Source organism: Pinus tabuliformis, chromosome 9 (assembly GCF_031772625.1).
Source record: "Pinus tabuliformis cultivar Carrire ecotype Pingquan chromosome 9, CPIR1, whole genome shotgun sequence".
NCBI lineage: Eukaryota > Viridiplantae > Streptophyta > Pinopsida > Pinales > Pinaceae > Pinus > Pinus tabuliformis.
In genome coordinates, this window is record NC_142307.1 from 237,432,938 (window position 1) to 237,460,181 (window position 27,244).

A 27,244-nucleotide genomic window follows, 5' to 3' on the forward strand; every position below is an offset into this window, starting at 1 on the left:
AAGCAACATCTTTGGGTACAATGGTTACCTCTGGCTAAATGGTGGTGTAACACCAACTATCATGCCACCACCAAAATGACTCCCAATGAAGCAGTATATGGTCAACTCTCTCCTTCCCCTACTTCTTATATCAAGGGGGGCTCAAAGGTACAAGCAGTGGATCAACTCCTACAAAACTGCGCAACCATGCTCGCCCATCTTAGAGAGAATCTTCATCAAGCTCAAAACCACATGAAGCAATAGGTAGACCAGCATCGCTCAGAGCGCCAATTTCAAGAAGGGGATCAGGTCTTTTTGAGGTTGCAACCATATAAGCAAACATCACTCAAAGATAAGGGTTGTCAGAAACTATCTCCAAAATTCTACGGACCATATCAAGTACTTCAGCGCATTGGAGAAGTAACCTACAAGCTGGCTTTGCCGCCTACCTCAAAAATCCATCCAGTTTTCCATGTCTCATGCCTCAAAAAAGTGATTGCCAACAATTGCAGAATTAAAACCAGTCTACCTGAATTGGACGAGGAAGGGTAAATATGGCTCCAACCTGAACAGGTCCTAGACACATGAGAAAGGCATCTGCATGGCCGCATGATTAGGGAAGTTCTTGTCAGGTGGAAAGACACCTCTCCGGAAGATGCAACTTGGGAACCAGCCACTATTCTTCAACAGTTTCCGCAGCTTCAACCTTGAGGACATGCTATTCTTAAGGGGGAGGGCATGTTAGGGTCCCACCCTAACCCCCTTATTTATGTAGTGGGATTGAGTCATAGTAAAGAGTCAATAAAGCCCATATTAATAATTGTAAGTGGTTAACCCGCAATTAATGACGGGACCACAGTTAGTTGCAAATTGGCCATGGTATTAGATAGATGGTATTAATAAAACCCATGGTATTGATCCATGGTATTGCATGTATGAGTCATATATAAAGGATAGAGACTCCCTGCGAGGAGCATCATGTCTTATTTTTGTATCGAGCTCTGCTCTATTGGAGGTTGCCCCCTCAAAGAGGCCAGTGAACATTACTTTCTGAATAATAAAATATTTGCTGTTGTCTCTCACTATTCTATGTTATGGGTATCTTTCTTCGCATATTCTGTATTTGGGTATCTTTTGCAGGTTAAGAGCATAACAGTGTGAATACATGAGTCGATGTCGAACACCACACAAAATCTTTCAGTCGAAATTCATTGATGTAAACCTGTCGCCGAAAGTGAGAAACTTGCCATTGAGGCATGCAAGCTTCAAAGTACTGAAAGGGTTGTTCCTAAGTCGACTTCTTGGATAATGAGCTGATGTTAAGAAGAAGTGACTCATCGTAGGAGGGCCTTAATGAATCCCACATCTAAGACATGGAGTCGAGCAAATGATTTTGTGGAGGTGAAAACGATCTGATGATACAAGGTTCAAGGTGGCGGTCATGAAAGAATGGAGCGTGAAGGTATTGTAGCGGATGAGGCGTAAGCTGGGTTGGTGAATTCTCTGAGCGACTTCTCTTGAACATATCAGCGACACTGAAATGGATTGGTAGTGTTAACCCCAAAAATGGATGGTACAGAAGATCAATGGTGATATGACCGGTGAATGGAATAAACCAACTCGACTCAATCATGGTGATGGAGTGAAAGTGTCATGTTCAAGAGTGACCTGCTACCAATAAAGTTCTTCAAGTTTTCTTCCCAATTTTCCCCAGTTATTTCTGACCAGTACCTCTTTATTTTTGTCAAGCTTGAGGAGGATAACATATGCTTGTTCTATAATTTTCCCTTTGGGCAAACCTGTCACTATGTTTTAGCGAGCCTAGCGACAGTGAAACTCGCTCTTGTTTGTAATGGACAAGTTTGTCACTATTGTTTTAACAAGTTTAACGACAAAGATAACTCGATCCTTTTCAGTTTTAGAGACTCTGAAATGAGACAAAAAGGAAACTCCAGTAATCCTTTTTCGTAGTTTAATCCCTTAAGTCCGAAAAAGTATAAAATAATACGAAAGGGATGAATTTTCCAATCACTTTAACAAGCCGAAAAAGACAAGCGCTCGATATTTTTGTGTAATGATCCCTCAGGTCCAAAAAGATTAAAATATAGAGGAGGGATGGCACTTCCAATCACTTTAACGAGCTGGAGAGGCCAATTTCTCGGCAAGATTTTTATATTTTACGAGTCTTAAAAGTGCTTAAAAGAGACTCATCTTTGAGGAACGAGTGATATTTTCAGGTAGTAGCTGGTTCTAGGTAAGGTTTGGAACTTTTCCATCACGACAGTGTAAAGAAGGTGGCTAATAGAATCACTCGTCGCAGCTCTTCCTCAAAAGGGTAAACAATCAAGTGGAGGCGTATGATCGGCTAAAAGGTGGAGGTGATGGTAAGAACACGACCATGGCTCAAAAGCTGATAGCGATGCGATCACAAAGGTTATTTACCGAAAGGTGGATTCACTTTTTAATGAGCTTAAACTCTGGGGGAACATATGCTCATTGCTAGGTTTATTTTTTAACGAGCTTGAACTTCACGTAAACCTGCTCGTGCTAGTTGTATAATGAGGATGTTTCTCATCAGTAGGTCCATTTTTAAGGGAGCTTGCCCCATGCGCAAATTTTCTCCGGAGCCTTTTGTATGCAAGCTAAGAACGACCAACCTATGAGTTTAAAGGTTTGAGAGCCTACAAACTAAGAAAATAAGCCTACAAACTAAGAAAATAAAAGGTCGATTTTCACTTGCAAGCAAAAGGTTTGCATGCTCGCAGGTATAAATTAGAGTTTCTAGGTTACCATATGGAAGTTCTTGCATTTGCAAGATTGTTTTGTCCGCATTTGCAGAAAAAACACTTCCTTGGCTCTGTCCATCGAAATAGACAAAGGTGAAAGGGCAGAATCCACTTCCAATCACATAACCTTTGACAAGGGAATACTATTCCAGTGTAATCCCATTTTCCTAAATGGACGGGTGTGTCAGACTAGTCATATATCCTATGTGGAAACCTACCTTATATTTGGGGTTTTCCTGCTAAAGCAGACCAAGGCGCATGCCCCCTGGGTTTAGTCACATTCACCGAATCACTCACGTTCATCAGGTGGATTGACTGGAGGCTGTTGAGACATTACTTGTGCAAAAATACCAGTTAGGAATGGCACTTGACTAGTTGTTGTGTTTCAACCAGGGAATGAAAGCTGGTCTACGAGCTGGACCACTCTGCCTTCATTCGGGAAACACATCACTCGAAAGAGTGAGGAAACAATAGCTCCTATGCTATAAATGTAGTCACGTCCGAGGAGTAGATTGTAATCTAATGGCCCTTGGACTACCATCACGTTCAAATAAACAATTTTCCTTCTCAAAGCTATAGGAAAATTTGGAAGGATCCCTAATGGTCGACAGGTTCCTTTGTTGAAGCCTGACAGATTTAGAATCTCAGGCAAAAGCGATGGCGAACCAAGCGCTTTCCAAGTAGTTGAGGAAAGGACACTCACAGAAGCCCCTTCATCTATGATAGTACCAGCCATGATCATTCTATAATCTTGTACTATGATTTGGAATGGTACATTAGATGCTAGGCGGGGTCTCCCTAGTAGATTCCAATCGAAGGAAATGACTAGATTGCTTGGAGGAGGGACCGAATAAATGGCCGGATGAATCTCTGATGAAATTCCTTCATGCGGTAAAGGAACGGGTAGATGGCCCCCATGTTCATCGGATTCTATGTTAACAAAAAGAATTTGAACGATGTCGTTCTCATTCTCTTTGGTGACTGTATCATCTGAAGGTGGACCTTCTGAAGACAAGACCGTGTTGACTGCCGTCTCGACTTGTTGACTTTGGTCCGGTGTGGACTCAGAGGGTTTATCTTCATTGATAGGTGCTTCGACTGACAACAAAGGTGTGTCAGCCAGATTTTCAACTAGCGATGGACTCGGCAATAATTTCTTGTATCCAGGAGGAAGTTGCTGCGGTGAAGCAGGACGGCTATCCAAGACTCTTTTAGCTTCATCTAGGAAAGGACAACGACGGAGGAAATGATTTCCTTCACACAGTCTACAAGGAAATTTAGATCTTACTTTATGTCCATTGACTTCGTTTTCACTAGTTGATTGTGTACTCTCAACATGATTGTCAGAGGTTGAAGACAACGGATTTTGCAAACGGGGAGACCAGTCCCATAAGATCTGCGGGATATAGGGACAATCTCGATGACAGTGGTCTCCCTTGCAAATGACACATGGAGATTTAGGTTTGGACAATGCAGTGTGTGGATTTTTTCCAGACGATGGATGGTTTCCCCCTTTCACCGTTTGCTTCTTCTTCTTCTTCTTCTCCTTCCCTTTATTATTCTTCTCAGTTACTTGGTTTTTAGCGTTACTGGCTTCACCAAGTGAAGAGGAATAAGGAGAGGGAGAAACAAATGAAGTAGAAGGTTGGGGGGTAACTCTAGTATCATATGGTTGCTAATTTGATTGCTCATGAATTACAGTGTTTTGAACGACAGAGGTCGAGAAAAGCCATATCAACAAGCCAATTGTAAGTCCTGGAAGGGACAATGTAGCTATATGTGGAGCACCAACATCTCCCCAAGAAGAGAAAGGACTAGGATTTCCCCCAAGGGGAAATCCTTGATTGGTGGATTCCATTTTCTCAACCTAAGACCAATGAGGGAACAATGATGTTATTTCGATTAAAATAAATTTTATGACGCTTTGACACAAATTTCTTTTTCAATTTTTAAGAGTTGAGAAAAAGCTAAATATGACTCTAGTCACCTTTGATTTTTAATGAGCCTGAAGTAACAAGTACTCAGATGGAACTTTTCTTTTAAGTAGTCTAAAAAGGAACGAAAGTGACTACTCTGAAAATCTAGACAGAGGGATTACCAAACCAATCGAAAAACTGCAGAATACTTTTTACGTACGGTAGTCAATCTTCCCGAATGTTATTTTCAATGCATTGCGATTGATAGGGTGGCAGACACGACTTTGCTAAGGATAAAGGATATAGCCTATTGTGGTCTCTCAATATATACTCAACGGTACGTGGGAGCACAAGTCCATACTGGCACTTGTCGTATCAAAGAGGAGGAATCACCCAACCTATGATGAAAATGATAGTTACCAGGCTTTACGATGCCAGAATACGTCTCTAGCCTAGACTTCTAAATGTTGTGCGTTAGGTTCCAAGTGAAATAATCCAAGTCATGAAGCACAAAATTGTCCACTAGAACCAAGAGAAAGGATATGGAGAAGGAAGACTAGAGAACCCACCCCTAAAAAGTGTGGTCTAACATTTTATGCACAAAATGAGGAAAACAAATGGTCCATAGATAGTGTATGTTATAGGCATTTGACTGGTGACCAAAAGAAATTCATCTCACTAAATAAAAAGGAAGGAAATATGACTTTTGGAAGTCAATTTGTTAAAATTATTCGAAAAGGAACAATGAGTCTCATAAATGGTAAAGGAAAAGCACAAAATTCACTATTCATTGAAGGACTCAAGCACAATCTTCTAAGAATCAACCAAATTGGTGACCAAGGACATGATACCATAGTTAGTGCTAAGGATTGTGAGATAAGAAGGTATTATTTAGGAAAAAAACTTGGAGTAATAACAACATATAATGTATACATTCTCAGTGAAATTCAAGAATAAAAATGTTACATGATTCAAGTAAAGTTGGTTATGGCACAAGCGATTGGGACATCTAAAATTTGATAATTTTGTGAATATCAACAAAACTTGGGTAGTGAGATATATCCCCATAATTTAAAAACCTAAAAAGGTTATTTATGCACCATGTCAACATGGAAAGTAAAAAAGGACCAAATTCAAGACAAATGAATGTTAATCATCAAAGCCTTTAGAAATCATTCATGCAGATATGTGCAGGCCAACCAGAACTCCAACTCTTCAAGGAGAAAGGTACTTTATATTATTAATAGATGATTATACTAGAATGATGCGGGTATTTTTCATAATATGTAATTTAGAAACACTAGAATGTTTTAAAACCTTCAATGCAATAGTTAAAAATGAATGTGAGTCAAAAATCAAATTATTAAGGACAAATACAAGTGGATAATTTACCTCAAGGGAATTCAATTAATTATATGAAAAACATGTAATCAAGAGGGAAATATCTTTTGCTAAGACTCCACAAAAAAATGGAGTGGTGCAAGACAGAACAGATTTGTACAAGATACTGCAAGAGTAATTATATTTGTAGTTGATTTACAACCTAAATTTTGGAGAGAAGCGGTTGGGACAACAATATATACCATGAACATGGCATAACTTAGCGCAAATAGTGATAAAATCCATATGAATTAGACAAAGGAAGACATGCTTCATTGAAATAATTCAAAATATTTGGAAGCAAGTGCTTTATGAAGATCAAAGATGACTCACTCGGCAAGTTTGATTCTTGGGTTGATGAAGGAATTTTTCTTGGATACTCTACAAGAAGCAAGGCCTACAAATGCTACAACAATTTGTTGTCAAATGTAGTTGAAAGTATTGATGTAAATATTGATGAGGATCTTCCTGAGAAAGAAATCGAAATCACTGGAGTAGATCATATTCTTGGAGATCTAGAAGAAGATGTTAGAAAAGAAGAAAAGTAGCCAGAAAATAAAAAGGAACCATATCAAACTCCATCAAGGTTAAATTTCATTCAAAACATCATCTACAAGATCAATTATTGGTGATGTAGATGATGGAATACACACTCGAAGAAAGATGAAAAATACAAAAAAAAGGAATGACATTGCCCAACTATCCATGATGGATTCAAAAAATTTCACTCAAGAAAATGTAAAAAAGAAATGGAAGAAGAGATGCATCAAATTGAAAAGAATGGAAAATTGGAGCTAGTACCTTGTCCAATGGAAAAGAATGCCATAGGAAACAAGAGGGTATTCAAGAACAAGATGAATGAAGAAGGTCGGATCATCAGAAACAAGGGAAGGTTGGTGTGTAAGGGGTTTTCTAAAATTGAAGGAATTGACTTTGAAGAAACCTTCACTCTTGTTGCCCAATTAAAATCCATAAGAAAGCTTTTGGAATTTTCTTTCTCTAAAGGCTTCAAATTTTATCAAATGGACGTAAAATAAACATTTCTAAATGGTGACCTAAAAGAAGATGTATATATGAAACAACCAGAATGGTTCGACTTAGCGGAAGGAAAATATTTTATTTGTAAATTGAAGAAGGCCTTGTATGGAGTAAATGAAGCTATGAGATCTTGGTACGGTAGACTTAATCATTATCTTCAAAAATAAGGCTTCAAGAAAGGAGTTGCAGGAAGTAATCTTTATATGAAGATGGAGAAAGAAAATCTACTAATCACACTAGCATATGTGGATGATCTAATTTTTGGGAGAAACAATGATGAAATGAGTCATGAATTTTCCCAAAACATGTCAAAATAATTTGAAATGTCGATGATTGGTGAGTTGTATTACTTTCTTGGAATTAAATTAACTCAAACCAATGCAGGTATGTTCATATCACAATCAAAATAACTATGGGATATTCTTAACTATTTTGGGATGGAAGAATGTACCATTGTGGCACACTTATGATTATAGGTTGCATGCTAATGATGATGAATCTCCTATGGTGGATGCTACTCTTTACATATCAATTATTGGAGTTCTCTTATATCTGACAACTTCACAACTAGACATCATGCAGATAGTAGGAATAGTGGTAAGATTACAATCAAACCCTAAGGAATCTCATATGCAAGCTATAAAAAGAATCCTCATATTCCTAAAAGGCACTATTGATTTTGGATTATGGTAACCTAAGAGCACAAATCTTACCTTGACAACTTATATTGATGCGTACTTGGTAGGAAGCATTGATGATCACAAGAGTACCAGTGAGAAAATATTATTCTTGGGAGATTTTCTTATGTCTTGGTGTAGGTTTCAACCCTGTACATAAATTACCTTCATATGAATTCTAAAAATAGAAAATAAACAATGGCGAGAGCATAAAACATAAAACAGCTATACACAGAGATTTTTCCCTGGATCCCAAAAACGGGACTACCAGATTGATTTTTCATTATATTCCTTTCAATGTTACATTACATATATATACATGCTAAAGCATCCATAAACCCTAATCCATTAACCCTCGATTAGAACATAACCATAGTTCCCTTGACTGAATCTACTAAATACCATGGATAGAAAACCATCATGCCCAAAACCATGTGTGAAATCCATGCACAAAACCATAGGTAGGTCTGCCCACCTAATATATGGTCCAAAAAAAATCTCCTGAGGCGCTACCCCGGACCCCGTGCAGGTGAGTTATCACCCCCCTGCTTACCCCCTGACGCAACGTACAAGGAGGACTCTCGCATGTGGGTAATCGTCGAAATAATATAACACAACACAACATTCTCCCCCTTGTTGTTTTCTTTCCACAAGGGGGCCACAAGAGAGCTCAGTCATTGATCCAACCCTGCAATGCCCATTGTTTCTCTACACCAAGGGAACTTCTCAGTGCTCACATACTTTGTCAATGCATCTGTAGTATTCTTCAAAGTGTCCATCTTTACTAGCAACACCTTTTTGACCTCAACCATATCCCTCACAAAGTGATACTAAACATCAATATGCTTTTTCTTTGAATGATAAGTAGGGTTCTCTGCAACCAAACTGATTCCTTGCTTGCATGAGTGGTTGCCATGTATTCTGCCTCTATAGTTGAAAGTGTCACTACAAACTGACTCTTACTCATCCAACTGACTGCACCTCCAAATAGGTTAAACACATACCCACTTGTAGATATTCCCTGATATATATCTCCAGCCGAGTTTACATCAAGAAAGCCACAAATGTCCAAAACTCTATCCAATCCTGCTCTTCCTTGGTAGCACAAACCATAATCACTATTTCCACACAAATACCTGAAAACCTGCTTTACTACTATCCAATGGTCCTTCCCTAGTTTTGACATAAACCTACTCAATACTCCCACTGCATGTGTAATGTTTGGTCTAGTACATACCATATCATACATCATGCTACCGACTACACTTGCATATGGAACACAAGACATGTCCTCTTCCTCTTATTATGTCTTGGGACATTGTTTAGCAGATAAATTTACATCTACAAGAATAAGAACCTTCATTGGTTTACTATCCCACATGTTAAACCTCTGTAGAATTTTCCTGACATACTTCCTCTGGTTTAACCATAGCTTCCTCTTTGCCCAATCTCGTTTAATTTCCATGCCCAAAATATAGTTTGCAGCACCAATATCTTTCATGTCGAATTTGGAGGACAATTGGGTCTTCAAATCTTGGACAATTTCTTTGTAGTTTCCAACCAGAAACATATCATCCACATTCAAGACCATATGAATAACATGGTCACCAATTAATTTAAAATACACACAATGATCTTCTTTGCTTCTAGTGAAGCCAAGTACCCGTATAAATGTATCAAATTTCTGATACCACTTCCTTGGTGATTGTTTTAACCCATACAGAGACTTTTTAAACTTGCATACCAATTCTTTCTTACCCTTCACCGCAAAGCCTTCAAGTTACTTCATGTAGATCTCTTCTTCTAGATCCCTGTGAAGAAATGTTGTCTTCACATCCATCTGTTCTACCTCAAAATCAAAAGCATCAACAACAGATAAAACTAATCTAATAGAAGCTACCTTGGCAATAGGAGAGAATATATCACCAAAATCAATTCCTGGCACCTGGGAATAACCTTTTGCTACCAACCAAGCTTTGTATTTCTCCACCTTGCCTTCTGCATTCATATTCTTCTTAAACATCCATTTGCTACCAATGGGATTCCTTCCAGCCGACAACTCCACCAGATCCCAAGCCTCATTTTTGTGCAAAGATTCCATTTCATAAACCATGGCCTCTTTCTAGATTTTTCCATCCTTTGAATCTACTAATTCCCTCATAGTTTTGGGATCATAATTAGTAATAGATAAAGAAAATTTTTAATAGAAAGCAAATGGAATATACCTTTCTGGTTGCCTTCTTTCTTAAACTGATCTTCTCACACCTAGAGTTTGTGGATCTTCATGTTAGATCCATATACTACTAGTGTAACCCCTTATTGTTATTAGTGCAACCCCCTTATTATATTTTTATGCCCATGTATTCCCCATATTGTTATTATTGTGCCCCATAGAAGCCCACTATTGTTATTGTTGTGCCCTTACATTATTATTGTTATGTCTGCTCTGATTATATTATGGCCCCTTAGACTCCTATATATAGAAAGGAGTTTTTGTCATTTTTATCATCCAAGAATTGTTCATTTGTGTGATGTAAAGGAGGTTTCCCCCTCGAAGAAGCTTATTTCAAAGCCGTTTATCTATCTTTTTGTGAGATGGTTTCATAACATTTGGTATTAGAGCTTTCGATTCTAGGGTTTCGCTGCTCCAAATAGGTCATCCTGGCATTTTCACTATAACATTTTTTCTACAACGTTTTGAGAAAATAAAAATAAAAACCATTTGAGGTGACATCGCCCTGAACCTCGAGTCTGAATTTCAGATCTTGTCTTGCTATATTTTAGAAGATATGACATGAGGAAGTTAGGGTTTTTGCAAGCTCCAGAATTCCATCTCAAACAGGTTGTCGTGGAATTTCCGCTATAATTGTTTTTCTACAAAGTTTTAGATTTTGAAATTAATAACCATTTGAGTCGAAACCTCAGTGAAGCTCAAGCCCAAATTTCAGATCTTGTTTTGTTATATTTTCGCAGATACAGTCCAAGACATTTAGGGTTTCTGCAGGCTCTTGAATTACATCCCAAATATATGACCTTGGGAAAATCATCATAAGTTTTCCTTTGAGCATCAGATTGAAATTTCATCAGAAGTTACAAAAAGAGGATAGACTGTATCTTAATGTGCATTGGTTTCAGGTCCTAAGGTTGAAATAGTGAGACGTGGCACATCGTACAAGTTTTCTCTACTAAACCCATCTATAATCAGGTCATCATGGGAGATTTGACATAATTCTTCCTTGCAGAATCCAATATTGATCAGAATTGTGGGGTTAGAAAGAGGAATCAGAGAGCTACTGCAAAATGAAATTTTAGAACTTGGAGATTTGAAATTACAGATTTATAGTCGTTTCAAGATCGAGATCCTAAAATCAAGAAAAGGCAATATGAGGAAGTTTGATGGAAAGGATCCATTAAATTGGATACTACAGATGGAGCAATATTTTGATCTACATGAGGTGCAACTGTTACAAAAGGTACGTATTTCATCTTTATATTTAGAACCGAATCAATTTTTATGGTATGAAGGGATTTTTTCTCGTAAACCACTTGTCACGTGGTCAATTTTCATGGAGGAAATGATAGCACATTATGAGGATACAAAGAGAAACACCTTCTTTAGCCAATAGATAAATCTAAAAAAAATGGTTCAATGGTAGAGCACATTAGGGACTTTCAAAAATTGAATATAAGGGTAAATGATATTCCAGAGAAGCAAAGCATTGATGTCTTCATAGGGACTTTAAAGGATAACATTCAACATGAGGTTCGTCTTTGGGAACTTGATTCATTGGAGAAGGCATTTAGGTTGGCAAGAAAAATTGAAAGAGAAATTATGGAAACAAGGAACTCCACCACTCATGACTATAATTATGGAAGTTTTTTTTCTCCTAGCCTTCCACAACCTACAAGGTTTACACCACAACAATTGGAAGAAAAAAGAGAAAGAGGGCTTTGTTACAATTGTGATAGCAAATACACTAAATGTCATAAGTGTGTTGAGAATAAATTATTTTACATAGATTATGAAGAGGAGGAAGAAAAGGATCAAGAAACATCAAAAGAAGAGGATATAAACCAGGAACCAACCCCGGAGAAAGAATAAATGAATTCGACCATATCTTGTAAAGCATTGGAAAGAATTACCAATCCTCAAACTCTTAAAATAGAAGGACATATCTAGAAGAAAAAGGTTCAAGAAGTGAAAGATCACATCGAGGAAGAAGAAATGAATCCAAACATATCTTGTAATGCATTGGCCAGAATTACCACTCCTCAAACTATGAAGATAGAAGGACATATCAAGAAGAAAAATGTTCAAGAATTGAAAGATCACATCGAGCATCAAGTAATTAATCTCACGATATCTTGTAATTAATTGGAAGAAATTATCACTCCTCAAACTCTCACGATAGAAGGACATATCAAGAATAAAAAGATTCAATCAATGAAAGATCACATCGAGCATCAACAACAAGTTCTCCAACTTTTAAAGGATAATGCCACTTTGATACAGAATCGAATGAAACAACCAGAAGATCAACATCGTAGTGAAAGAAGTTTTGATGTAGGCGATTGGGTACTTTTACGGCTACATCTAAAGCAAGCTATTTATGAGAAGGAAATGTTGGCAATACTACATTCACTTAAGAAATGGTGACCTCACCTAATGGGAAGACACTTCAAGATAAAAATGGATCATGATAGTTTTAAATACTTTTTAGAATAAAGATTATCTTTAGAAGAATAGAAAAAATGGGTCACAAATATGTTGGGTTATGACTTTGAAATCATCTACAAAAAAGGGAAGCTACTGCTCTGTATCTACTGCTTCCCTCACAGTTCTGGGATCATAATTACTAATAGATAAAGAAAAATTTGAATAGAAAGCAGATGGAATATACATTTATGGTTGCTTTCTTTCTCGAACTAATCTTCTCACAACTGCAATTTGTGACTCTTCATGTTAGGTCCCTATACTACTAGTGTAGGGACCTAACACTTCATATTCTCATTCCTCTTATATTGTAGAGTCTTATTCTTCCTCCTTTAGCTCAAACTCTATCTTCTCAGGTTCCTTTGGTATGACTTCATGTTTAATAACATCTTTCACCTTTCCAAACACCACATCTTGATTGTACACAACCTTCCTTGTTTCTGGGTTCCAAATCTTATAACCTTTTAAACCATCCTTATACCCAATAAAGATGAACCTTTCAGATTTACTATCCAACTTGGTTCTTTTCTCCTTTGGAACATGTACATATGCATCACATCCAAATGCCCTCAGATGTGAAAGAGGGGGTTTCTTAATAGTCCATACCTCTTGTGGAGTCTTATCCTCCAATGTTGATGAAGGTGATATGTTGACCAGGTAACATGCAGTCTCCACCGCCTCTTCCCATAATTCCTGTCCTAAACCGACACCACTAAGCATGCTTCTTTCATTTTCCATCAACGTCCTATTCATTCTTTCTGCAACTCCATTTTTCTGAGGTGTGTATGGAGTAGTCTTCTACTGTGCTATACCACACATATTACAGAACTCTTAAAATCCCTTCTTGCAAAACTCTCCACCGTTATCTATCCTCAACAAATTTATCTTATTTTCTGTATGGTTTTCCACCAGAGCCTTAAATTCTTTGAACCTGTCAAAGACTTAAAATTTCTTCCTGAGGAAATATATGTTGGAAATAATACTGAGGGGGGGGGGGGTGAATCAGTATTATCAAATCAATAAAAAAATTTCATTTCCATACTTAGATACATATACGCTACTTCATTCAAGGGAACCTGCGTGTATACGCAACTGAGTCTAAAGCAACTAGCGTATATCCAAAATACTTATGATTCAGTTAATCCATTAAATGTTGATCTCTAGTTAGTGCATTAGAGCTTCATTAACCATATGAATAGTAAGTAGGAGCAGTAAAACAGAACAGATCATCACACACAAGAAGCACACATGAACACCATGATATAAGGTGGAAACCCAATGTGGGTGAAAACCACCTGCTGCAAGTCGTCTCTATCTTCTTTCAATAAGATAATTCATTTTACAATATTTTATGCTGGTGCAGTCCTTTACCAGTAAGCAGGCTTCTACCTGCAGAGGGCTACAACCCTCTCTCATTTTCCAAACTCTCTTGGATGGGAGCTACAACCCCTTTAGCTCTTGTACTAGCCAATCCATTTACTACTACATAGGTGCCTACCTACTAAATGCTCCAATCTTCACTCAATCTCCAGCTGCTACTGGAAGGGAGTTACCACCCCCTTTGCTTTTGTACTAGCTGATGTACTAGTACGTAGGCACCGGCCTAAAATCTCCTTTCATCCTCCAGGGACCACATTTCATAAATTTTCAGACTGGATACTCCTGAAGCACAACACTATAATCTGAAGGCCACGTTTCATCAAATTTTCATACTGGACCCATAAATATCATTGAAGCACAAAACAATCAATACTAGCATCATCAATCTTTGAATCACTGAAACCCTGAAACCCTATCAACAACACAGTCACCAGAACACAGAGCAGACAATAGAACTCTGCAACAACAATCAGACCCAACTGCAACTTCAAACATCAAACTTCAAAATGTATACGCCACTATGATGAATCAAACCCACGTACATACACGCTTTTTCCAAGGCCAACCCGCGTACATATCTAAAAATATTTTCTTATAACTTTGCATCTGTACCAAACATCAGTCATACTCATAACATTTATAGAACATTACATGCGTCAGTATGCAGATCTAGAATAAGCATAATCAACTATATAAATATAGTTCATTTCAAACCATTTGATCCCGATCTCTCCTTAGATCTTATTCTCCATCAACCGGTGAGATCCCTCCTTAGCTCAGGTCAAGCAATGCATCATCAACCCATAAATTTCATACTGGATCTCATCCTTCCTCAGATATTCAAGACCTTTTCGGATACCTATTGCCTAAAGATCTTCTTCTCCTTTTATAGTCTTAGTCCTTTCATAATACCACGGTCCAAAACCATAAAAAACAATACCAAGGACCCAATACTTGGGATCAACACGTCTGACAAGATACTATGGTCCAAAACCATAGGTTCAAATACTGAGGACTAACTACCACGGACCAAAAGTAAGTTCTCCAACATATACGCACTTTTCCTTGCATGAAAGTGCGTGTATACCCTACTTGGTATATAACAAACCTGCGTATATGCGACTTGGTATATAGTGAACCTACGTATACCCGTGTGTATACCCTACTTGGTATATAACGAACCTGTGTATACGCGACTTGGTATATAGTGAACCTGCGTATACCTGTGTGTATACCCTACTTGGTATATAGTGAACCTGCGTATATACTCTTCTTTCTTCATTCTTTGTAGTCTGATCATCAATTCTTTACTACTGACCTGCTACACTATAATCTGTCATCTTGCCATCAAGGACAACACTTGTATCATAATGCCAACAATCTCCCACGTTGGACTTGATGGAAAAGCTAACTTGTCATACTAAGAACTGTCATCTGATTCCTTTGAGCTGTTCTGCATCCCATGTATTTTGTCATATCTGATATCTCTTCTATAGATTCATCTAGTTATATATAAGTGAGTTGTTCTTCTACGAGTGGGTTTCCATCAAGTACAACATATGCATCATAATTCCAACAATATATCCATGTTTTCCTTGAGAAGTCATCTATAAATGATACATAATACACAGACTTACCCAGTGATGGAATCGACACAGGTCCAAACACATTACTGTGCACAAGATCTAATATATGTTTTTCCCTCTTAGCACCAGAGGGGAAACTCACCCAATTCTACTTCCCATATACACAATTTTCACAGAAATGTAAATGCGGAGAGAAATTAGAAATACCTTCTATCATACCATTACCATGAAGTATTCGAAATCCCTTCTCTCTAATATTTATAAGCCTTTGATGCCATAGCATGGTCCTTTCTCCAAAGATCACTAGATTTTCTGCTCCACTTTCAGGAACCATAGAATTGTTGCACCCATCAATAATAGTGCTACCTTGAAGCTTGTACAAAGCTCCAATCCGAACTCCCTACATCAATACTAGTGCTCCCTGAACTATCTTGTAGGTATCTTTCTCGAGCACTATTTTTACACCTACATCGTCCAACTTGCTTACAAAAATCATATTTCTCGCCAATGCAGGAATATGTAAAACACCCGTAAGTGTTCTAATCCTTCCACCTTGAAACTTCAACTTAACTTTTCCATGACCAATGATTCTAGCCTTCCTATTATCCCCTAAGAAGACATCACCGCCATCATATTTTTCATATTCACAAAACCACTCTCTATGGGGAGTGAAGTGAAAGGATGCACCTAAGTCAACTAACCATGCCTCATGATCTACATGTGTAATTGAAGAAGAAGGCAAGTACACATCCACACCTTCATCTAAGGTGGTTTTTGCCTCTGCAGAAGGATCATCATCAGATCCCTTTCCTTTCTCAGGAGATTTAGATTTACAGTCATTTTTTAAGTGCCCTTCCTTTCCACATTTCCAGCATGCCTTTACAGGTTTTTTTAGAGATTGAGATCTCCCTCTAGATTTAGATCTCCCTTTCAAGGAATTATTTTTGTTTTTGTTCTGGGACCATCCTCATATAGAGAAGGCATCACCATTCTAGCCCTCCATATTTTTCCATCTCATCTCCTCTGACAGAAAGGATGAGACTATTTCATCAAACTACAAGGTAGTTGAATTGCTACCTATTGCAACAACCAAACTATCCCACGAATCTAGTAGAGAACACAACAAACTGATGCACTTATCTTCATCTGAAATATTAATATCAACATATAACAACTAGCTTACCACAATATTAAAGGCATTCAGATGCTCTGTCACTGAGTCTCCATCCTTCATCCTTAGGTCATATGGTTTTTTCTGCAGGAATAGTTTATTCACTAGAGACTTAGATTGGTACAAAGTCCTTAACTTGTCCCACAAAAATTTTTCCAATGCTTCCCCTAATACATTCAATAATACTGAATCTAAGACACACAATTGTATTTTGCTCTTTTCCTTCGATCCAACTTTGCCCAAACTTTAGCTAACATTGATGTTGGTCTAGTACCCATATCTAGCATGATCCACTGATCTTTATCCACCAGTAGATCCTCCATCTTGAGTTTCCACAACTCAAAACTCTGACCATTAAATTTCTCGATCTCTATCTTTCCACTACTCGCCATCTTCTTTCACCACAAGAATCAATATTGCAGATCTCCGTTAGACAATTATATATTACAGAGCAATGGAACACATAGAATATTGCATAAATATAAACACAGAAAACACATAAAACCAGAGAGACACAGATATACGTGGTTCACCCAGTTTGGGCTTCGTCCACCCCGAACAACCAGTCCTTCCTTTCTATTATCCAGCATAATGAAGAGATACAACCTACAGCAGATCCGCTGTAACACCCTCTTCGCTCTCAATATCCTCTCTCTTTCTCACTCAGAATACAAATCTACATAGATGCAATACAATTCCCTCATATATAGTGAGGGGTTGCCTTCTAGGGCAAAAAACCCTAAATTAAACATTACTTCTACCATCAGATCTCCACTTAATGAGCGGCCCAAATTGACTAGAAATTACTATACTTTTACAAGGTAATTTTACATCTATTCTTAGCTTCGGGGCGCTGCCCCCGAAACCCCCCGCCAAGGGGGGCTCCCCAAAGGTTGTAGCCACCCCCCTGGACCCCCCTACAACAAATATTTTACAAGCAGCGTTGCCAACCCATTTCGAACTGGGGTCCAATGCGATGATACCTTTGAATACAAAAGATAATCAGGCTCTGCACCCAACAATCTCCCACTGAGCAAGGTCTACCACAGGCCGAAGAAAAACCCCTCAGCAGCAAAGGCATCCCCTTGAAGCCAAAACAGCTATGATACCAAATGTAGGTTTCAACCTCGTACAGAAATTACCGGAATATGAATTCTAAAAACATAAAATAAACAATGGTGAGAGCATAAAACATAAAACAAATATACACATAGATTTCCCCTTGGATCCCAAAATGGGGACTACCAAATTTATTTTTCATTATATTCCTTTCAATGTCACAATACATATATATACATGTCAAAGCATCCATAAACCCCAATACATTAACCCTGGATTAGAACATAACCGTAGTTCCCTTGACTTACAAGATACCATTGACAGAAAACCATCATGCCCAAAACCATGTGCGAAATACATGCACAAAACCATATGTAGGTATGGAAAGAATATAACACAACCCTAGAAAGAAACAATCAACTATATATCTATCCACAACTGAAGCTGAGTACATAGTAGTGGAATATTGTTATAAACAAATCCTATGGACAAAGGAAGCATTGAAAGATGTCAACATAGAAACAAATCAGGTTATCACTATCTACTGTGAAAACACTAGTGCAATCAACCTTTCAAAGAATCCACTCATGCATTCAAAGAAAAAACATATCGCAATCAGGTATCATTTCCTCCAAGAACAAGTTGTAGAGCATAACATGAAAATGAAGTATGTCAAAAATAAGGAGAAAATTGTAGATATCTTCACAAAAACCCTACCTTAAGAAGCATTTGGACATCTTTGTCAAAAGATGGGGCTCATCTCTCTTGTATATGATTAGAGAATACCTTTGTTATTGATGTCAAAGGGGGAGAATATGACATGGGGAGCAACACAATGACAGGGGGAGAAGCATGATGAGAAGGGGAGTAGAACAATGATGATGACAGGGAGAGAAGCATATGAGGAGATTGTTGCCATCAATAACAAAGGGGGAGATTGCTAAATAAATTAATTGTTATGATGTCAAAGGGACTTTAGCTGAGGATGAACTTGTCATAGGCTCATAGAGGACTTCAATTTGTTTCCAATGAGAATTTACTGTCCCTCTAACTCCTCTTCATTGAAGAGAAAATAAATTTACAATTTGAAGACACATATTTTGTCAAGCCTGCATGTGCAAAAATTCGGCATCACCCAGAGACATGTACATTCAATATAGGGTCGAACAAGTATAAATAGAAGTTTTGGTTTCTCCATTTCATCAATCAACTTGGTCAAGAAAAGAAGACATTTGATTTAAGGTGAGATAAAAGAGTTCAGAACTCATGAAATAAGGAATGGTTTAAGAAGGCAAAATGAGGAATCAAGGAGTTTTCTTTTGGGTGATATTTTCTTTGTTTATTTTAGGATTCATTTGGAGCAGTGGCTATATTTCTCCGTGGTTCATTTTTGGAGAATTCTGTATATTTTTCTAAGCCAAAATTCAGATCTTCTATGGTTCAACCAAACCTCTCAAACTTTGACCCTTCTATGCTCGACCCTAAGGCTAATACATGACTTCATATTTCAACCCCCTATGGACACCTGTGGTAAGAAAAATCTTGCAAAATTGTCCCTATAAATACCTGCGGAAAGATAGACACACTTGCAACTTTTAGCACTATAAAAGACCCTATAATAGGGTGCAAACATCGACCCCTTTTGTGGAGCAGAACCTTAGTCTCTGGTTCTCTACGGAGAAAAATCTCACCCTTGTTTCAACCTGTGGAAGTAAATTCAGACCTGTGATCTTAGCCCCTGATCTCAACCCATATTTTGAGTGCATTTGGAGTAGACTTATACATATTTTGACTTGGGAAGGAACAATGTTTTTTTCCTTGTTGCCATCAGACATGTTGAGAAAATATACTGGTTTTGGATCAAAATTTTCAAAACTCCTAGGAGAAGATCTTGGTCCTCACTATGGGAGCAGAACATTGGTCCTATTTGAAGCAAATCTCAACCTCTACTTTATCAGATCTTGATCATTCTTGGAACAGACTTGGGTCTCCTTGGGAAGCAAGTTTTATCATTGTTTGAAAGCATACTTTGGTCCTTCGTATAGCATACATTTCAACTAGCCTTGACTTCTTAAAGAATACATTCTTGAGACATCATTGGAACATCATGCTAAAGAATTGTGGAAACCTTATTGAAGACATATTTAGAGCACCTTGTTGAAGCATTGTTGAATCTTGTTGAAGACATCTCTGGAGCAGCCTTGCTGGAGCATTTTTTGAAAATCAGTTGAAGCATTATTGAAGGAAATCTTTAAGAATTTGTTGAAGACTTTTTGGAACCCTTTTGAAGTAAGTATTTCTTATAAAAAAATTATTTAACCAAGTTTGAGCTTAGATTTCAAAGGATTGGAGTCTTTATTTTTTACCATGTTGGAACCTGGAAGTTGTTGAGAGGATTTAAGTCCTATTTTTAACCAATTAGGAGCTTGGATATGTTTAAGGATGGAGTCTTGAAAAATTCAAATATATTATTGTACAGGTTGGAGCCTAATTTATTATACAAGAGGATTGGAGTCCTTGCTATTTTTATAAATACATGTATTTTTGTTTTTTGTGTTCTAGCTTATTCCGTGATAAAAATATTAACTGGCATAAAATAACAATTGAAAGAAATGTTGATTCACCCCCCTCTTAGTATTTCTTATATATACATATATATTAAATACTTTCCATATCTCCTCATGGACATTTCAATTTGTCCATGTATTTTCTCTTTAAACAATATGATCATATAAATATAAATAAGTTTGAAATTATTAATATTTAACATTAACCCTTTTACCAAGAAATTTTCATTGTTTTGGTTGCCAAGAAAGATAATACTTGAAAGTATTTTATCTTTAAATAATGAGAAATTAATAATCAATATAATATTGTTATTATACATACTATACATATGTCTAACATACTATACATTGTTTCTAAGTTGTATAATAATATGGTTTTCTTTAGTTATCCATAACTAAATCAATGTCCAAAGATAGGGGTGGTAGATGAAAATTTCAAGGTTTTGAAGACAATATCAATGATAAGAGCATCATCTCCGAGGTTATATTACTTACATACATTTAACAACATGCTCTCCAAAACATGGTATCTTGTAAGTAGTCATCCATACGAACTTTCATATCACAATTTTAATCCCTAACATTTTAAGATTCAATACTACTGTATCATTCTAAATTGGTGACTCAAGATGTAATGGGAATTAAATAGGTGGTTGTTCAAAACATTCTTGGTATGCTTTATCTCCATGTTTTGCTCATTGTATCCTTCTCTTGAGTTTAAATTTTAGTAAGGTACAATAATTATATATGATATAAAAGTTACTCATTGTGTAAATCTTAATTCTAAATAAATTTAGAATTAAATGGATAATGTTATAAAAACAATGAATTTATGAAAATTAGACCAAATATTTATTAGAAGCATGAAAAGAATTCCAATACACATGCAACCAAACACTCAAGAAAAAATGTTATATTAAGCATAAATATTACATTATCTACATTCAAAATGAAATAATAATATTAATTAATGGTATTTTTCTTACATCCTAAAGAGAAAACTAAAAGTAGTCCCAATGCAATATATATTTGATGAATAGTTAATGGTACAAGAACTTTATAGTTTATTAGCATATTGTCACCAAGAGACATAGTTTTTGTTGCACGCTTAATCACAAATTTGAATTCCTTCCTTTTCATCAAGAACTTGTTAACATTCAAGTATTCCTCAAAAGGAAAATTTACAACAATCAATGATAACCTGTAGCTATTTATTAACCCTTCAATGTTCCTACAAGACTTGAGCAAACAACCATCAATATATAGTAGGTTCTTCTTGTCAAAGTTTCTAGAAGCATCACTATTCACGCACATATTAATATGGAAATGCTATATTTTCATTTAACACTATTCAATTAATCACATCAACTATAAAGAGGCCAAAAAATGGCATAATTTATACTAGACATGGAAATCATTGAGTTTTAAACTTGGTCCAAACATTGAGCACAATCAAGAAGGATGCCTAATGTAACCACCCCCTGCCACATTTACTCAATTTCACTGAACTTCCAAGGTAAATATGAGGTATATAGTTACTATGACATGACCTAACCTCCAAACTTCAGCTATGAAAATGGGGCTAACAACTAACAATTCACAAATCCATCAAGGCTTACGGACACTCAGGGGAAAAACAACTACCCAATGTGACCAAACCCTGAGATGAATCTATTTTTATCACATATTAATCCTCAACTACATGCACAAAAATGCAAGGGTGTGGTTATGGGGCTCCAACTACACACATGGCACTACTTCCATGCGATTATATCCCAAAATCTCCAGTTCATAGGTTGCGGTCCTGAGATCTGAGCCACAATTCTAGGCCAACGTCCATACCACTACCTAAAACTCTTTTGAGACTTTCTAGAGTCATTATTAACATGAGGACAAAGCTAAGCATTCAAACTTGAATCAAGAACTTGACCTAGACTGCATAGAACACACTAGATATTTCGTCAAACATATGGCAAAAAAATAAGCTACAGGTCATGAATGCATATCTGATCATAAAAGTACAAGATTCATATGAGAATCACCAAGAAGGCCATATGCCCTCCACACATAGTTGCAACAACACATGTTAGTACACACATTCAAAAATCAATCAATAACTAAATGATTCATGACAAGAGCCATAGATTGTACACATCATATAACCAACATATAACAAGAAAAAAACTAATATAGTGTTGGGTCCCAAACTTGCATCTTCCCTATACACCTTTTTAGCCTTTTTCCATTTACCTGGACCTCCTAAGCTGTCAAATCATTGCATATTAGTTTAAAAAGAGCATATAAAATGGTTTCCTAACTATGTCTTGTGATTGTTGTTTGATCTAGATTTTTGCTCATTCAGCTGCGGAATCTTGTCACTTTCCGCAGCCAACTCAACTTTTCACAGCCTTTTTGTTGAAGTCTATGTTACAGGTGTCTACAGGAGAATCCGGTCACATGGGCAAGTTGCAAATGATATGGACATGGATCGTGTCCTCTTGGTTCAACCGAATCCCTCACAAAAGGCCGTGGTCAAAGACAGTCAAGCGGTGGTCAACCTAAGAGTTTTACGGTGGCAGAACTCTGTTTTTCACCATGTGAAGACTTGCGTGGCAAATTCCTAAATCTCAGGAGACGTGCTAACACCTGTGGACTGCTCCATGAACCGAATATAACAGCCACCCTCCTTGGATTTAATTTTCACGGCTACCATCATGCTAGATTTCTGGACGTGGTTATTCACGTGTCTATTTATCAGCGCAGATTTTAGGAAAGTAGTTGTGTCATCCTCTGTTATAAATAAAGTGTTCTCATACGCATATTAGCTAGCTTTTTGAATGTAATTTTGACTGTTTACGAACCCACTATATGCCGTGACTTGATCCTTATGTTATGACTGCATTTTAATACATGAGAAGACACTGTTTTTAAGCTCAATTCGTGCTTGATTGCTGATTGGCCGAGGTTGTGCAAAGGGCCCTTGTACACACCAAGGTTCTGTAATTGTTGTATACTTTCATGCTTTCTTCCTTTACGTTTCTGATGCCATAATTGTTTGCTTGTATATATTACACTGCTTATGGTATTCATGTTGATTGATGTCCATAGTTTTTTTATGCTTTCTAATGTTCTTAACTGATTAGTGTCTTTATTTCAGGTTCTAATAGACAGCCCGGGCATTTGCACATAACTTTTTAATGACTAATGACATGGAATTATCTTTTCCTTCTACTGATTTATTTTCTTAGTTCTAATTCAGCATTGTTTATTTCTTTCAGTTTTGTTTTGTTCATTTACTTTTCTGCAAGATAGATATTAGATTACTCATGTCATTTTCAGTCACCTCCTATAGCCAAAGCGATTCAAATGGTGAGGGATTGAAGTATGAATGCATAGTTTGATATTAGTTTATTTTTCTGCAAGTTAGTTATTGAATTGCTCATGTCATTTTCATTTACCTCCTATAGCCAGAGTGAGTCAATTTTTTATCCTTCTCCCCTTTTTTCAAAAAGTGCGGCTACCCAAAAATTGTCTGAAGCATCTGTCTGCAAAATTAGAAAACCATTTCCAGGTGGTTTGAGTGCAGGGAGATGCTGGCATTCAGCTTTCAAAAGCTGCACTGCTTTAGTAGCTTCAGGTGACCATCCGGAATGTAAATGCTGACGAATAGGAGCAGTTTTCTCAGAAAGATTAGGAATATATTTATGTACATAATTTAAAATTCCTAAAAATCTTTGAATCATTTTCACATCTGTCAAATGATCAGGAAATTCAGACAGTTTTGTTAAAACATGCGGCTGCATCTGTATTTTTCCTTGACTGACATGAATTCCAAGAAAATCAATATTGTCTTGAAAAAGAAGCATTTTTTTTTCTGATAATACGAGACCATGTGTTTTTGCTTCTTCAAGAAACACTTGTAAATGTTTCATGTGTGTTTCAAGATCTGGGCTATGTACAAGAATGTCATCAATATATACAACAATAAAATCATATTTACTGAAAATATGGTCCATTCTTCTTTGGAAGAAAGCAGGAGCGTTCTTTAATCCGAATGGAACAACTTTCCATTGAAAGAAACCGGCAGGACATGTGAAAGTAGTTTTATGACGATCTTCTTCTTTAATCTGAACCTGATAATATCCAGATTTCATATCAAATTTGCTAAAGATCTTACTACCTTGGATTTTATGCATTATAGTCTCTTGCTTGGGCATAGGATAATTAAAACTTTTAGTGATGGCATTCAATGGTAGTTTGATCTTAGTTTCATTTTATGCAAATTAGATATCATATTACTCAATTTGTTTATGATTACCTCCTATAGCCAGAGCGAGTCGAATGGTGAGGGGTCAGAATATGATTTGATGTAATATGATTTAGTTTACTTTTCTTGCAGTTTTTGAAGTTCTTTGAGTTCATTTTCTTTTTATACAGCAGTAAGGATATTGGGTTTCATAGTCACTAGCTCACTGTTTGGTTTAATTAGAATATAGGTACATTTTTATTTTCTCTTAGGAATTGATTTCATCATTGCAAGTTTTAAAACCTTTTTGAAAACTTTGAAGTTTGGAAATCATTTTAAAGGTCACCATTGCCTTGAACACTTATATCCATACTTGACTTTTAGAATTTCCATCTCACATTAGGAAATCAACAAAAGATAAACCAAAAACAAACCGAAAATCAAAAACGACAAAGAAGTAAGAAATCAGTTATCTTGCATATATAGTGCACCTCACTTCAGCAGTTTATGACTCCCGGATTGACAATTTATATAGAAATTTAGGACATACTAAATTGACCAAACATTTTGGCGCCATTGTCAGTGAAGTGAAACTAGGTAGCCAAATTCTTAAAAAAAAAAAAACAAGAAAATTTCAAGGACGGTAAAAATTGATAACTTCTCAAAGTATGCTCTCCTCTTGCACCTAGTGTGACCTGGAGGATCAGAAAAGAGAGTTATTGGTTCAATAATTTCTTGAGTATGCTCTCTTCTTGCACCTAGAGTGATCTGGAAGATCAGAAAGAGAATTATTAGCCCGACTTGAAGAAAAATTAAAAAAAAATGACATGCATAGAGCAAGAGATTATAGGGGAAGGTTTATAGCTAGGGCCAAGAGTTCGATTTTTAAAACTCCATCTACTTCAAGGTATAGAGAAGATACACCTCCATAATATCCAACTCACACTCCTAGCCTTAGGATTCCTGGAATTCAAGGGGCAGCAGCTGAATTAGGAGACTCTCCCACACTATCCACCGAATTTGAGTTAGGAAAAGACCCTTTCTTTACTTCTACAGGAAAACACATTGTAATTGAGGAATTTGAATCACTTGAAGAAGAAGAGGGAGAAATTCCTCCTCGTTCGCCATTAGTAGAAGAACCAGAGGACTCTGAAATCTCTGAGGAAACTATCATGACAGAGGAAGTAGTAAATGGATTTGGAAGAGGTAGAGGTAGAGATAGAGGAGGAGGAAACAATGGAGGAGGTAGAGGTAACAATGGGGGAAATAGGGATGGAGATAAATCATTTGGATCTCCTATAGTTGATGAGGAATCTCGAACGATAATGAAAAACATCTCACCATCTGTACTCCCAAACTTTTATGGGTTGCGAAGTGAGGATCCTGAAACATTTCTATTTGAGTTTGAAGTCGTGTGCCGAACTTATGATTATATGGAAGACTCTCAAAAACTCAAATTGTTTCCTTCAACATTGAAGGGAGCTGCTCTAAAATGGTTCATGGGATTAGTCACTCAATCTATTAGGACTTGGAATGATATGAAACAAAATTTTTTGGATAGATACCTGGACTATTGTATGCCCACCAATCACAAGGATGAGGTATTCAAAATGGTGCAAAAAGAAGATGAAAACTTGGAGGATTTACTTGAAAGATTTCAATACAACCTGAAAAGAGCAAAAATGAATAACCTAGATGAGGAAACCTTGAAATCCCTCCTATTAAAAGCCATTAGAGATGAATGGATAGATATTTTGAACATGATGGGAAAAGGAGATATATCTCAACTACCACTTCATGATATAGCAGAGCTATGTGTCCATCTCTCAAGGGGAAAATCTAAAACTGGAAAAGGGCCTAGAGATCCTTCTCTCATTAGAGAAAACAAATTTATTGAAAGCATCATCACCAAAACTGTTCATCTACACATAAGAGATTGGGCAGAAAGGCTTCTTGAAGCCTTATAGGCCTACAGAACTACATGGAGGAATACAACAGGACATTCTCCATATGAACTTGTTTATGGGAAAGAAGTCCTACTCCCCATTGAGTTTCAAGTGAAAACTTTCAAGATGGCAGTTTAGTTGGGGTGGATCTATCCGAAGCCCAAAAGCACAGAATGGAGCAGTTGAATGAGTTGGATGAGATCAGACAAGAAGCAATTCTAAGAACTGATCTAGTTCAACATCAAAGAGCTAAGTGGCATGACAGATACATCAAAGAGAAAAAGTTTTCAAGAGGGAGATTGGGCATTACTATTTGATTCCAAGTTTAAAGACTTTAAAGGTAAACTTCAGATCCATTGGCTTGGGCCATATGAGATTGACAAAGTCTGTAGCAATGGAGCGGTAAGAATCAATACCATTGATGAATTTCAAACTCCTCTTATTGTGAATGGCCACAGATTAAAGATTTATCATAAGCCACTCTCAAATGAGGAATTTTTCAAAATGTTTCAAGAGAATTCTGCAATAAGGTTGGTGAATAATAATCCTTCTTCTCCACCAGCCTAGCCTTTGTTCCTTTCTGTTAAAAAAAAAAATTGTATAAGCCTAAAAACCAATCACTGATTGGCAGTCTTATACAAAAAATGTAGAGTGAAAATCAGGAACACCTGGCACTCTATTTTTCCAAAAAAAAAAAAAAAAATCTCTCTTTCTTTCCCATTTTCACTTCATTTCCATCCCACTCCATTTCATTTTCATTTCACTCCACTCCATTTCGTCCCACTCCATTTCATCCATT